Source organism: Moschus berezovskii, chromosome 13 (assembly GCF_049115385.1).
Source record: "Moschus berezovskii isolate FMDL1 chromosome 13, NW_MosBer_1.0, whole genome shotgun sequence".
Taxonomy (NCBI): domain Eukaryota; kingdom Metazoa; phylum Chordata; class Mammalia; order Artiodactyla; family Moschidae; genus Moschus; species Moschus berezovskii.
This window is the reverse complement of record NC_142472.1, coordinates 92,661,668-92,677,776: the sequence shown is the minus strand read 5'-3', so window position 1 is coordinate 92,677,776 and position 16,109 is coordinate 92,661,668.

The window sequence follows — 16,109 nt, the reverse complement described above, 5'->3', positions numbered from 1 at the left end:
TCGAGAAGCACACCCAGCTTGCCGCCGCAACTCGACAAACACCCCTAAATTATCCCCTCCATGCGAGATGAGGAAATTTGGCGATGCAGCATCTCAAGAGAAATACCACATTCCCTCTGGAAAGGCAAAAAGATACTTGACACCGTTTATTCGACTCAGAAATTTCCCTCACAGAGCCGTCCACTTTGGGGAGGAGAACACACTTTACGGACTCAATTCGAGAGGAGCCCCTGTGCACATTGAAGGGCTCGAGAGGACACCTGAAGTTCCCCTTCCAACACCAAAGGGGACCTGACTTCCCTGAAACAACCCCAGCGAGTTCCTGAGGTCCCCGTCGCAACTCGAGAAGCACCCCCAGCTTCCCGCCGCAACTCGATATACACCCCAAAATTATCCCCTCCATGCGAGATGAGCAAATTTGGCGATGCAGCATCTCAAGAGAAATACCACATTCCTCTGGAAAGGCAAAAAGGTAATTGACACCCTTTATTCGACTCACAAAGATCCCTCACACAGCCGTCCCCTTTGAGAGAACACACTTCACTGACTCAATTCGAGAGGAGACCTTGTGCACATTGAAGGGCTCGAGAGGAAACCGGACGTTCCCCTTCCAACACCAAAGGGGACCTGACTTCCCTGAAGCAACCCCAGCGAGTTCCTGAGGTTCCCGTCGCAACTCGAGAAGCACCCCCAGCTTCGCGCCGCAACTCGAGAAACACCCCAAAATTATCCCCTCCATGCGAGATGAGGAAATTTGGCAATGAAGCATCTCGAGAGATATACCACATTCCCTCTGGAAAGGCAAAAAGGTACTTGACACCCTTTATTCGACTCAGAAAGTTCCCTCACACAGCCGTCCACTTTGGAGAGGAGAACACACTTTACGAACTCAATTCGAGAGGAGCCCCTGTGCACATTGAAGGGCTCGAGAGGAAACCGGAAGTTCCCCTTCCAACAACAAAGGGGACCTGACTTCCCTGAAGCAACCCCAGCGAGTTCCTGAGGTCCCCGTCGCAACTCGAGAAGCAACCACAACTTCCGACGCAACTCGAGAAACACCCCAAAATTATCCCCTCCATGCGAGATGAGGAAATTTGGCGCTTCAGCAATTCAAGAGAAATACCACATTCCCTCTGGAAAGGCAAAAAGGTACTTGACATCCTTTATTCGACTCAGAAAGTTCCCTCACACAGCCGTCCCCTTTGGAGAGTAGAACACACTTTACGGACTCAATTCGAGAGGAGCCCCTGTGCACATTGAAGGGCTCGAGAGGAAACCGGAAGTTCCCCTTCCAACACCAAAGGGGACCTGAGTTCCCTGAAGCAACCCCAGCGAGTTCCTGAGGTCCCCGTAGCAACTCGAGAAGCACCCCCAGCTTCCCGCCACAACTCGAGAATCACCCCAAAATTCTCCCCTCCATGCGAGATGAGGAAATTTGGCGATGCAGCATCTCAAGAGAAATACCACATTCCTCTGGAAAGGCAAAAATGTAATTGACACCCTTTATTCGACTCAGAAAGTTCCCTCACACAGCCGTACCCTTTGAGAGGACAACACACTTCATGGACTCAATTCGAGAGGAGCCCCTGTGCACATTGAAGGGCTCGAGAGGAAACCTGAAGTTCCCCTTCCAACAACAAAGGGGACCTGACTTCCCTGAAACAACCCCAGCGAGTTCCTGAGGTCCCCGTCGCAACTCGAGAAGCACCCCCAGCATCCCGCCGCAACTCGAGAAACACCCCAAAATTATCCCCTCCATGCGCGACGAGGAAATTTGGCGATGCAGCATCTCAAGAGAAATAGCACATTCCCTATGGAAAGTCAAAAAGGTACTTGACACCCTTTATTCGACTCAGAAACTTCCCTCACACAGCCGTCCACTTTGGAGAGGAGAACACAGTTTACGGACTCAATTCGAGAGGAGCCCCTGTGCACAATGAAGGGCTCGAGAGGAAACCGGAAGTTCCCCTTCCAACAACAAAGGGTACCTGACTTCCGTGAAGCAACCCCAGCGAGTTCCTGAGGTCCCCGTCGCAACTCGAGAAGCACCCCCAGCTTCCCGCCGCAACTGGTGAAGTACCCCAAAATTATCCCCTCCTTGCGAGATGAGGAAATTTTGCGTTGCAGCATCTCAAGAGAAATACCACGTTCCCTCTTGAAAGGCAAAACGGTACTGGACACCCTTTATTCGACTCAGAAAGTTCCCTCACACAGACGTCCCTTTTGGAGAGGAGAACACACTTTACGGACTCAATTCGAGAGGAGCCCCTGTGCACATTGAAGGGCTCGAGAGGAACCCGGAACTTCCCCTTCCACCACCAAAGGGGACCTGACTTCCCTGAAGCAACCCCAGCGAGTTCCTGAGGTCCCCGTCGCAACTGGAGAAACACCCCCAGCTTCCCGCCCGAACTCGAGAAACACCCCAAAATTATCCCCTCCATGCGAGATGAGAAATTTGGCAATGCAGCATCTCAAGAGAAATACCACATTCCCTCTGGAAAGGCAAAAAGGTACTTGACACCCTTTATTCGACTCAGAAAGTTCCCTCACACAGCTGTCCCCTTTGAGAGGAGAACACACTTTTCGGACTCAATTCGAGAGGAGCCCCTGTGCACATTGAAGGGCTCGAGAGGAAACCGGAAGTTCCACTTCGAACACCAAAGGGGACCTGACTTCCCTGACGCAACCCCAGCGAGTTCCTGATTTCCCCGTCGCAATTCGAGAAGGACCCCCAGCTTCCCGCCGCAACTCGAGAAACACCCCAAAATTATCGCCTCCATGCGAGATGAGGAAATTTGTCGATGCAGCATCTCAAGAGAAATACCACATTCCCTCTGAAAAGGCAAAAAGGTACTTGACACCCTTTATTCGACTCAGAAATTTCCTCACACAGCCATCCCCTTTGGAGAAGAGAACACACTTTACGGACTCAATTCGAGAGGAGCCCCTGTGCACATTGAAGGGCTCGAGAGGAAACCGGAAGTTCCCCTTCCAACACCAAAGGGGACCTTACTTCCCTGAAGCAACCCCAGCGAGTACCTGAGGTCCCCGTCGCAACTAGAGTAGCACCCCCAGCTTCCCGCCGCAACTCGAGAAACACCACAAAATTATCCCCTCCATGCGAGATGAGGAAATTTTTCAATGCAGCATCTCACGAGAAATACCACATTCGCTCTGGAAAGGCAAAAAGGTACTTGACACCCTTTATTCGACTCAGTAAGTTCCCTCACACAGCCGTCCCCTTTGGAGAGGAGAGCACACTTTACGGACTCAATTCGAGAGGAGCCCCTGTGCACATTGAAGGGCTCGAGAGGAAACCTGCAGTTCCCCTTCCAACACCAAAGGTGACCTGACTTCCCTGAAGCAACCCCAGCGAGTTCCTGAGATCCCCGTCGCAACTCGAGAAGCACCTCCAGCTTCCCGCCGCAACTCGAGAGACAGCCCAACATTCTCCCCTCCATGCGAGATGAGGAAATTTGGCGATGCAGCATCTCACGAGATATACCACATTCCCTCTGGAAAGGCAAAAATGTGCTTGACACCCTTTATTCGACTCAGAGAGTTCCCTCACACACCGTCCCCTTTGGTGAGGAGAACACACTTTACGGACTCAATTCGAGAGGAGCCCCTGTGCACATTGAAGGGCTCGAGAGGAAACCGGAAGTTCCCCCTCAAACACCAAGGGGACCTGACTTCCCTGAAGCAATCCCAGCGACTTCCTGAGGTCCCCGGCGCACTCGAGAAGCACCCCCAGCTTCCCGCCGCAACTCGAGAAACACCCCAAAATTATCCCCTCCATGCGAGATGAGGAAATTTGGCGATGCAGCATCTCAAGAGATATACCACATTCCATCTGGAAAGGCAAAAAGGTACTTGACACCCTTTATTCGACTCAGAAAGTTCCCTCACACAGCCGTCCCCTTTGGAGAGGAGAACACACTTTACGGACTCAATTGGAGACAAGTCCCTGTGCACATTGAAGGGCTCGAGAGGAAACCGGAAGTTCCACTTCCAACACCAAAGGGGACCTGACTTCCCTGAAGCAACGCCAGCGAGTTCCTGAGGTCCCCGTCGCAACTCGAGAAGCACCCCCAGCTTCCGACGCAACTCGAGAAACACCCCAAAATTATCCCCTCCATGAGAGATGAGGAAATTTGGCGCTTCAGCAATTCAAGAGAAATACCACATTCCCTCTGGAAAGGCAAAAAGGTACTTGACACCCTTTATTCGACTCAGAAAGTTCCCTCAAAAAGCCGTCCCCTTTGAGAGGAGAACAGACTTTACGGACTCAATACGAGAGGAGCCCCTGTGCACATTGAAGCACTCGAGAGGAAACCGGAAGTCCCCCTTCCAACAACAAAGGGGAACTGACTTCCCTGAAGCAACCCCAGCGAGTTCCTGAGGTCCCCGTCGCAACTCGAGAAGCACCCCCAGCTTCCGACGCAACTCGAGAAACACCCCTAAATTATCCCCTCCATGCGAGATGAGGAAATTTGGCGATGCAGCATCTCAAGAGAAATACCACATTCCCTCTGGAAAGGCAAAAAGGTACTTGACACCCTTTATTCGACTCAGAAAGTTCCCTCACACAGCCGTCCCCTTTGGAGAGGAGAACACACTCTACGGACTCAATTCGAGAGGAGCCCCTGTGCACATTGAAGGGCTCGAGAGGAAACCGGAAGTTCCCCTTCCAACACAAAAGGGGACCTGACTTCCCTGAAGCAACCCCAGCGAGTTCCTGAGGTCCCCGTCGCAACTCGAGAAGCACCCCCAGCTTCCCGCCGCAACTCGAGAAACACCCCAAAATTATCCCCTCCATGCGAGATGAGGAAATTTGGCGATGCAGCATCTCAAGAGAAATACCACATTCCCTCTGGAAAGGCAAAAATGTACTTGACACCCTTTATTCGACTCAGAAACTTCCCTCACACAGCCGTCCCCTTTGGAGAGGAGAACACACTTTACGGACTCAATTCGAGAGGAGCCCCTGTGCACATTGAAGGGCTCGAGAGGAAACCGGAAGTTCCCCTTCCAACACCAAAGGGGACCTGACTTCCCTGAAGCAACCCCAGCGAGTTCCTGAGGTCCCCGTCGCAACTGGAGAAACACCCCCAGCTTCCCGCCCGAACTCGAGAAACACCCCAAAATTATCCCCTCCATGCGAGATGAGAAATTTGGCAATGCAGCATCTCAAGAGAAATACCACATTCCCTCTGGAAAGGCAAAAAGGTACTTGACACCCTTTATTCGACTCAGAAAGTTCCCTCACACAGCTGTCCCCTTTGAGAGGAGAACACACTTTACGGACTCAATTCGAGAGGACCCCTGTGCACATTGAAGGGCTCGAGAGGAAACCGGAAGTTCCCCTTCGAACACCAAAGGGGACCTGACTTCCCTGACGCAACCCCAGCGAGTTCCTGAGGTCCCCGTCGCAATTCGAGAAGGACCCCCAGCTTCCCGCCGCAACTCGAGAAACACCCCAAAATTATCCCCTCCGTGCGAGATGAGGAAATTTGGCGATGCAGCATCTCAAGAGAAATACCACATTACCTCTGGAAAGGCAAAAAGGTACTTGACACCCTTTATTCGACTCAGAAAGTTCCCTCAGGCAGCCGTCCCCTTTGGAGAGGAGAACACACTTTACGGACTCAATTCGAGAGGATCCCCTGTGCACATTGAAGGGCTCGAGAGGAAACCGGAAGTTCCCCTTCCAACACCAAAGGGGACTTGACTTCCCTTGAGCAACCCCAGCGAGTTCCTGAGGTCTCCGTCGCAACTCCAGAAGCACCCACAGCTTCCCGCCGGAACTCGAGAAACACGCCAAAATTCTCCCCTCCATGCGAGATGAGAAATTTGGCCTTGCAGCATCTCAAGAGAAATACCACATTCACTCTGGAAAGGCAAAAAGATACTTGACACCCTTTATTCGACTCAGAAAGGTCCCTCACACAGCCGTCCACTTTTAGAGGAGAACACATTTCACTGACTCAATTCGAGTGGAGCCCCTGTGCACATTGAAAGGCTCGAGAGGAAACCGGAAGTTCGCCTTCCAACACTAAAGGGGACTTGATTTCCCTGAAGCAACCCCAGCGAGTTCCTGAGGTCCCCGTCGCAATTCGAGAAGCACCCCCAGCTTCCCGCCGCAACTCGAGAAACACCCCAAAATTATCCCCTCCATGCGAGATGAGCAAATTTGGCGATGCAGCATCTCAAGAGAAATACCACATTCCCTCTGGAAAGGCAAAAAGGTACATGACACCCTTTATTCGACTCAGAAAGTTCCCTCACACAGCCGTCCTCTTTGGAGAGGAGAACACACTTTACGGACTCAATTCGAGAGGAGCCCCTGTGCACATTGAAGGGCTCGAGAGGAAACCGAAAGTTCCCCTTCCAACAACAAAGGGGACCTGACTTCCCTGAAGCAACACCAGCGAGTTCCTGAGGTCCCCGTCGCAACACGAGAAGCAACCCCAGCTTCCCGCCGCAACTCGAGAAACACTCCAAAATTATCCCCTCCATGCGAGATGAGCAAATTTGGCGATGCAGCATCTCAAGAGAAATACCACATTCCCTCTGGAAAGGCAAAAAGGTACATGACACCCTTTATTCGACTCAGAAAGTTCCCTCACACAGCCGTCACCTTTGAGAGGAGAACACACTTCAAAGACTCAATTCGAGAGGAGCTCCTGTGCACATTGAAGGGCTTGAGAGGAACCCGGAAGTTCCCCTTCTAACACCAAAGGGGACCTGACTTCCCTGAAGCAACCCCAGCGAGTTCCTGAGGTCCCCGTTGCAACTCGAGAAGCACCCCCAGCTTTCAGCGGCAAATCGAGAAACACCCCAAATTATCCCCTCCATGCGAGATGAGGAAATTTGCCGATGCAACATCTCAAGAGAAATACCACATTCCCTCTGGAAAGGCAAAAAGGTACTTGACACCCTTTTTCGACTCAGAAAGTTCCCTCACACAGCCGTCCCCTTTGGAGAGGAGAACACAGTTTACGGACTCAATTCGAGAGGAGCCCCTGTGCACATTGAAGGGCTCGATAGGAAACCGGAAGTTCCCCTTCCAACACCAAAGGGGACCTGACTTCCCTGAAGCAACCCCAGCGAGTTCCTGAGGTCCCCGTCGCAACTCGAGAAGCACCCCCAGCTACCCGCAGCAACTCGAGAAACACCCCAAAATTCTCCGCTCCATGCGAGATGAGGAAATTTGGCGATGCAGCATCTCACGAGAATACCACATTTCTCTGGAAAGGCAAAAAGGGACTTGACACTCTTTATTCGACTCAGAAAGTTCCATCACACAGCCGTCCCCTTTGGAGATGAGAGCACACTTTATGGGCTCAATTCGAGAGGAGCCCCTGTGCACATTGAAGGGCTCGAGAGGAAACCGGAAGTTCCCTTTCCAACACCAAAGGGGACCTGACTTCCCTGAAGCAACCCCAGGGACTTCCTGAGGTCCCCGTCGTAACTCGAGAAGCACCTCCAGCTTCCAGCCGCAACTCGAGAAACACCAGAAAATTCTCCCCTCCATGCGAGATGAGGAAAATTGGCGATGCAGCATCTCACGAGAAATACCACATTCCCTCTGGAAAGGCAAAAAGGTACTTGACACCCTTTATTCGACTCAGAAAGTTCCCTCACACAGCCGTCCCCTTTGGAGAGGAGAACACACTTTACGGACTCAATTCGAGAGGAGCCCATGTGCACATTGAAGGGCTCCAGAGGAAACCGGAAGTTCCCCTTCCAACACCAAAGGGGACCTGACTTCCCTGAAGCAACCCCAGCGAGTTCCTGAGGTCCCCGTTGCAACTCGAGAAGAACCCCCAGCTTCTTGCCCCAACTCGAGAAACACGCCAAAATTATCCCCACCATGCGAGATGAGGAAATTTGACGATGCATCATCTCAAGAGAAATACAACATTCCCTCTGGAAAGACAAAATGGTACTTCACACCCTTTATTCGACTCAGAAAGTTCCCTCACACAGCCGTCCCGTTTGGAGAGGAGAACACACTTTACGGACTCAATTCGAGAGGAGCCCCTGTGCACATTGAAGGGCTCGAGAGGAAACCAGAAGTTCCCCTTCCAACACCAAAGGGGACCTGAATCCCTGAAGCAACCCCAGCTAGTACCTGAGGTCCAAGTCGCATCTCGAGAAGCACTCCCAGCTTCCCGCCGCAACTCGAGAAACACCCCAAAATTCTCCCCTCCATGCGAGATGAGGAAATTTGGCGATGCAGCATCTCACGAGAAATACCACATTACCTCTGGAAAGGCAAAAAGGTACTTGACACCCTTTATTCGACTCAGAAAGTTCCCTCACACAGCCGTCCCCTTTGGAGAGGAGAACTCACTTTACGGACTCAAATCGAGAGGAGCCCCTGTGCACATTGAAGGGCTCGAGAGGAAACCGGAAGTTCCCCTTCCAACACCAAAGGGGACCTGACTTGCCTGAAGCAACCCCAGCGAGTTTCTCAGGTCCCCGTCGCAACTCGAGAAGCACCCCCAGCTTCCCGCCGCAACTCGAGAAACACCCCAAAATTCTCCCCTCCATGCGAGATAAGAAAATTTGGCGATGCAGCATCTCACGAGAAATACGACATTCCTTCTGGAAAGCCAAAAAGGTACTTGACACCCTTTATTCGACTCAGAAAGTTCCCTCACACAGCCGTCCCCTTTGGAGAGGAGAACACACTTTACGGACTCAATTCGAGAGGAGCCCCTGTGCACACTGAAGGGCTCGAGAGGAAACGGGAAGTTCCCCTTCCAACAGCAAAGGGGAACTGACTCCCCTGAAGCAACCCCAGCGAGTTCCTGAGGTCCCCGTCGCAACTCGAGAAGCACCCCCAGCTTCCCGCCGCAACTCGTGAAACAGCCCAAAATTCTCCCCTCCATGCGAGATGAGGAAATTTGGCGATGCATCATCTCACGAGAAGTACCACATTCCCTCTGGAAAGGCAAAAAGGTACTTGACACCCTTTATTCGATTCAGAAAGTTCCCTCACACAGCCGTCCCCTTTGGAGAGGAGAACACACTTCACGGACTCAATTCGAGAGGAGCCCCTGTGCACATTGAAGGGCTAGAGAGGAAACCGGAAGTTCCCTTTCCAACAACAAAGGGGACCTGATTTCCCTGAAGCAACCCCAGCGAGTTCCTGAGGTCCCCGTCGCAACTCGAGAAGCACCCCCAGCTTCCCGCCGCAATTCGAGAAACACCCCAAAATTATCCCCTCCATGCGAGATGAGGAAATTTGGCAATGCAGCATCTCAAGAGAAATACCACATTCATTCTAGAAAGGAAAAAGGCACTTGACACCCTTTATTCGACTCAGAAAGTTCCCTCACACAGCCGTCCCCTTCGGAGAGGAGAATACACTTTACGGACTCAGTTCGAGAGGAGCCCCTGTGCACATTGAAGGCCTTGAGAGAAAACATGAAGGTCCCCTACCAAGACGAAAGTGGAACTGACTTCCCTAAAGCGACGTCAGCGATTTCCTGAGGTCCCCGTCGCAACTCGAGGAGCACACCCAGCTTCCCGCCGCAACTCGAGAAACACCCCTAAATTATCCACTCCATTCGAGATGAGAAAATTTGGCGATGCAGCATCTCAAGAGAAATACCACATTCCCTCTGGAAAGACAAAAAGGTACTTGACACCCTGTATTCGACACAAAAAGTTCCCTCACACAGCCTTCCCCTTTGGAGAGGAAAACACACTTTACTGACTCAATTCGAATGGAGACCCTGTGCACATTGAAGGGCTCGAGAGGAAACAGGAGGTTGTTCCACTTCCAACACGAAAGGGCACCTGACTTTCCTGAAGCAACCCCAGCGAGTTCCTGAGGTCCCCGTCGCAACTCGAGAAGCACCCCCAGCTTCCCGCCGCAACTCGAAACACATCCCAAAATTATCCCCTCCGTGCGAGATGAGGAAATTTGGCGATGCAGAATCTCAAGAGAAATACCACATTCCCTCTGGAAAGGCAAAAAGGTACTTGAAACCCTTTATTCGACCCCGAAAGTTCCCTCACACAGCCGTCCCCTTTGGAGAGGAGAACACACTTTACGGACTCAATTCGAGAGGAGCCCCTGTGCACATTGAAGGGCTCGAGACGAAACCGGAAGTTCCCCTTCCAACACCAAAGGGGACCTGACTTCCCTGAAGCAACCCCAGCGAGTCCTGAGGTCCCCGTCGCAACTCGAGAAGCACCCCCAGCTTCCCGCCGCAACTCGAGAAACACCCCAAAATTATCCCCTCCGTGCGAGATGAGGAAATTTGGCGATGCAGCATCTCAAGAGAAATACCACATTACCTCTGGAAAGGCAAAAAGGTACTTGACACCCTTTATTCGACTCAGAAAGTTCCCTCAGGCAGCCGTCCCCTTTGGAGAGGAGAACACACTTTACGGACTCAATTCGAGAGGATCCCCTGTGCACATTGAAGGGCTCGAGAGGAAACCGGAAGTTCCCCTTCCAACACCAAAGGGGACCTGACTTCCCTTGAGCAACCGCAGCGAGTTCCTGAGGTCTCCGTCGCAACTCCAGAAGCACCCCCAGCTTCCCGCCGCAACTCGAGAAACACGCCAAAATTCTCCCCTCCATGCGAGATGAGAAATTTGGCCTTGCAGCATCTCAAGAGAAATACCACATTCACTCTGGAAAGGCAAAAAGATACTTGACACCCTTTATTCCACTCAGAAAGGTCCCTCACACAGCCGTCCACTTTTAGAGGAGAACACATTTCACTGACTCAATTCGAGAGGAGCCCCTGTGCACATTGAAGGGCTCGAGAGGAAACTGGAAGTTCCCCTTCCAACACAAAAGGGGACCTGACTTCCCTTAAGGAACCCCAGTGAGTTCCTGAGGTCCCCGTCGCAACTCGAGAAGCACCCCCAGCTTCCCACCACAACTCGAGAAACAGCGCAAAATTCTCCCCTCCATGCGAGATGAGGAATTTTGGCAATGCAGCAGCTCACGAGAAATACCACATTCCCTCTGGAAAGGCAAAAAGGTACTTGACACCCTTAATTCGACTTAGAAAGTTCCCTCACACAGCCGTCTCCTTTGCAGAGGGGAACACACTTTTCGGACTCAATTCGTGAGCAGGCCCTGTGCACAATGAAGGTCTCGAGAGGAAACCGGAAGTTCCCCTTCCAACACCAAAGGGGACCTGACTTCCCTGAAGCAACCCCAGCGAGTTCCTGAGGTCCCCGTCGCAACTCGAGAAGCACCCCCAGCTTCCCACCGCAACTCGAGAAACACCCCAAAATTATCCCCTCCATGCGAGATGAGGAAATTTGCGATGCAGCATCTCACGAGAAATACCACATTCCCTCTGGAAAGGCAAAAAGATACTTGACACCCTTTATTCGAATCAGAACGTTCCCTCACTCAGCCGTCCACTTTGGAGAGGAGAACACACTTTACGGACTCAATTCGAGAGGAGCCCCTGGGCACATTAAAGGGCTCAGAGGAAACCGGAAGTTCCCTTTCCAACACCAAAGGGGACCTGACTTCCCTGAAGCAACCCCAGTGAGTTCCTGAGGTCCCCGTCGCAACTCGAGGAGCACCCTCAGCTTCCCACCGCAACTCGAGAAACAGCCCGAAATTATCCCCTCCATGCGAAATGAGGAAACTTGGCGATGCATCTTCTCAAGAGAAATGACACATTCCCTCTGGAAAAGCAAAAAGGAACTTGACACACTTTATTCGACTCAGAAAGTTCCCTCACACAGCTGTCCCCGTTGGATGGGAGAACACACTTTACAGACTCAATTCGAGAGGAGCCTCTGTGCACATTGAAGGGCTCGAGAAGAAACCGGACGTTCCTCTTCCAACACCAAAGTGGACCTGACTACCCGGAGGCAACACAAGCGAGTTCCTGAGGTCCCCGTCGCAACTCGAGAAGCACCCCCAGGTTCCCGCCGCAACTAGAGAAACCCCCCAGAATTATGCCCTCCATGCGAGATGAGGAAATTTGGCGATGCAGCATCTCAAGAGAAATACCACATTCCCTCTGGAAAGGCAAAAAGGTACTTGACACCCTTTATTTCACTCAGAAAGTACCCTCACACAGCCGTCCCCTTTGGAGAGGAGAACACACTTTACAGACTCAATTCGAGAGAAGCCCCTGTGCACATTGATGGGATCGAGAGGAAACCGGAAGTTCCCCTTACAACACCAAAGGGGACCTGACTTCCCTGAGGCAGCACAAGCGAGTTCCTGAGGTCCCCGTCGCAACTCGAGAAGCACCCCCAGCTTCCCGCCGCAACTCGAGAAACACCCAAAAATTATCCCCTCCATTCGAGATGAGGAAATTTGACGATCTAGCATCACAAGAGAAATACCACATTCCCTCTGGAAAGGCAAAAAGGTTCTTGACACCCTTTATACGACTCAGAAAGTTCCCTCACACAGCCGTCCCAGTTGGAGAAGAGAACACACTTTACGGACTGTATTAGAGAGGAGCCCCTGTACACATTGAAGGGCTCGAGAGGAAACCGGAAGTTCCCCTTCCAACACCAAAGGGGACCTGACTTCCCTGAAGCAACCCCATCGAGTTCCTGAGGTCCCCGTCGCAACTCGAGAAGCACCCCCAGCTTCCCGCCGCAACTCGAGAAACACACCAAAATTCTCCCGTCCATGCGAGATGAGTAAATTTGGCAATGCAGCATCTCACCAGAAATACCACATACCGTCTGGAAAGGCAAAACGGTTCTTGACACCCTTTATTCGACTCAGAAAGTTCCCTCACACAGCCGTCCCCTTTGGAGAGGAGAACACACTTTACGGACTCAATTCGAGAGGAGCCCCTGTGCCCATTGAAGGGCTCGAGTTGAAACCGGAAGTTCCCCTTGCAACACCAAAGGGGACCTGACTTCCCTGAAGCAACACCAGGGAGTTCCTGAGGTCCCCGTCGCAACTCGAGAAGCACCCCCAGCTTCCCGCCGCAACTCGAGAAACACCCCAAAATTATCCCCTCCATGCGAGATGAGGAAATTTGGCGGTGCAGCATCTCAAGAGAAATACCACATTCCCTCTGGAAAGGCAAAAAGGTACTTGACACCCTATATACGACTCAGAAAGTTCCCTCACACAGCTGTCCCCTTTGGAGAGGAGAACACACTTTACAGACTCAATTCGAGCGGAGCCCCTGTGCACATTGAAGGGCTCGAGAGGAAACCGGAAATTCCTCTTCCAACACCAAAGGGCACCTGACTTCCCTGAAGCAACCCCAGCAAGTTCCTGAGGTCCCTGTCCCAACTGGAGAAGCACAGCCAGCTTCGCGCCGCAACTGTAGAAACACCCCAAAATTATCCCCTCCATGCGAGATGAGGAAATTTGGCGATGCAGCATCTCACGAGAAATACGACATTCCCTCTGGAAAGGCAAAAAGGTACTTGACACCCTTTATTCGACTCAGAAAGTTCCCTCACACAGCCATAACATTTGGAGAGGAGAACACACTTTACGGACTCAAAACGGTAGGAGCCCCTGTGCACATAGAAGGGCTCGAGAGGAAACCGGAAGTTCCCCTTCCAACACCAAAGGGGACCTGATTCCCTGAAGCAACCCCAGCGAGTTCCTGAGGTCCCCGTCGCAACTCGAGAAGCACACCCAGCTTCCCGCCGCAACTCGAGAAACACCCCAAAATTATCCCCTCCATGCGAGATGATGAAATTTGGCGATGCAGCATCTCAAGAGAAATACCACATTCCCTTTGGAAAGACAAAAAAGTACTTGACACCCTTTATTCGACTCAGAAAGTTCCCTCACAGAGCCGTCCCCTTTGGAGAGGAGAACACACTTTACGGACTCAATTCGAGAGGAGCCCCTGTGCACATGGAAGGACTCGAGAGGAAACCGGAAGTTCCGCTTCCAACACCAAAGGGGACCTGACTGTCCTGAAGCAACCCCAGCGAGTTCCTGAGGTCCCCGTCGCAACTCGAGAAGCACCACCAGCTTCCCGCCGCAACTCAAGAAACACCCCAAAATTATCCCCTCCTTGCGAGATGAGGAAATTTGGCGATGCAGCATCTCACGAGAAATACCACATTCCCTCTGGAAAGGCAAAAACGTACTTGACACCCTTTATTCTACTCAGAAAATTCCCTCACACAGCCGTCCCCTTTGGAAAGGAGAACCCAGTTCAGGAACTGAATTCGAGAGAAGCCCCTGTGCACATTGAAAGGCTCAAGAGGAAACCGGAAGTTCCCCTTCCAACACCAAAGGCGACCTGACTTCCCTGAAGCAACCCCAGCGATTTCCTGAGGTCCCCGTGGTAACTCGAGAAGCACCCCCAGCTTCCCGCCGCAACTTGAGAAACAACCCAAAATTATCCCCTCCATGCTAGATGAGGAAATTTGGCGATGCAGCATCTCAAGAGAAATACCACATTCCCTCTGGAAAGGCAAAAAGGTACTTGACACCCTTTATTCGACTCAGAAGGTTCCCTCACACAGCCGTCCCCTTTGGAGAGGAGAACACACTTTACGGACTCAATTCGAGAGGAGCCCCTGTGCACATTGAAGGGCTTGAGAGGAAACCGGAAGTTCCCCTTCCAACACCAATGGGGACCTGACTTCCCTGAAGCAACTCCAGCGAGTTCCTGAGGACCCCGTCGTAACTCGAGAAGCACCCCCAGCTTCCGCCGCAACTCGAGAAACACCCCAAAATTATCCCCTCCATGCGAGATGAGGAAATTTGCCGATGCAGCATCTCAAGAGAAATACCACATTCCCTATGGAAGGGCAAAAAGGTACTTGACACCCTTTATTCGACTCAGAAAGTTCCCTCACACAGCCGTCCCCTTTGGAGAGGAGAACACACTTTACGGACTCAATTCGAGAGGAGCCCCTTTGCACATTGAAGGGCTCTAGAGGAACCCGGAATTTCCCCCTTCCAACACCAACGGGGACCTGACTTCCCTGAAGCAACACCAGCGAGTTCCTGAGGTCCCCGTCGCAACTCGAGAAGCACCCCCAGCTTCCCGCCGTTACTCGAGAAACACCCCAAAATTATCCCCTCCATGTGAGATGAGGAAATTTGACGATGCAGCACCTCAAGAGAAATACCACATTCCCTCTGGAAAGGCAAAAAGGTAATTGACACCCTTTATTCGACTCAGAAAGTTCCCTCACACAGCCGTCCCCTTTGGAGAGGAGAACTCACTTTACGGAATCTATTTGAGAGGAGCCCCTGGGCACATTGAAGGGATCGAGAGGAAACCGGAAGTTCCCCTTCCAACACCAAAGGGGAACTGACTTCCCTGAAACAACCCCAGAGAGTTCCTGAGGTCCCCGTCGCAACTCGAGAAGCACCCCCATCTTCCAGCCGCAACTTGAGAAACACCCCAAAATTATCCCCTTCATGCGAGATGAGGAAATTTTGCGATGCAGCATCTCAATAGAAATAATACATTCCCTCTGGAAAGGCAAAAATGTACTTGACACCCTTTATTCGACTCAGAAATTTGCCTCACACAGCCGTCCCCTTTGGAGAGGAGAACACAATTTACGGACTCAATTCGAGAGGCGGCCCTGTGCACATTGAAGGGCTCGAGAGGAAACCGGAAGTTCCCCTTCCAACACCAAAGGGGAACTGAATTCCCTGAAGCAACCCCAGAGAGTTCCTGAGGTCCCCTTCGCAACTCGAGAAGCACCCCCAGCTTCCCGCCGCAACTCGAGAAACACCCCAAAAGTGTCCCCTCCATGCGAGATGAGGAAATTTGGCGATGCAGCATTTCAAGAGAAATACCACATTTCCTCTGGAAAGGCAAAAAGGTACTTGACACCCTTTTTTCAACTCAGAAAGTTCCGTCACACAGTCGTGCCCTTTGGAGAGGAGAACACACTTTACGGACTCAATTCGAGAGGAGCCCCTGTGCACATTGAAGGGCTGGAGAGGAAACCGGAAGTTCCCCTTCCAACACCAAAGGGGACCTGACTTCCCTGAAGCAACCCCAGCGAGATCCTGAGGTCACCGTCGAAACTCGACATGCACCCCCAGCTTCCCGCCGCAACTCGAGAAACACCCCAAAATTATCCCCTCCATGCGAGATGAGGAAATTTGGCGATGCAGCATCTCAAGAGAAATACCACATTCC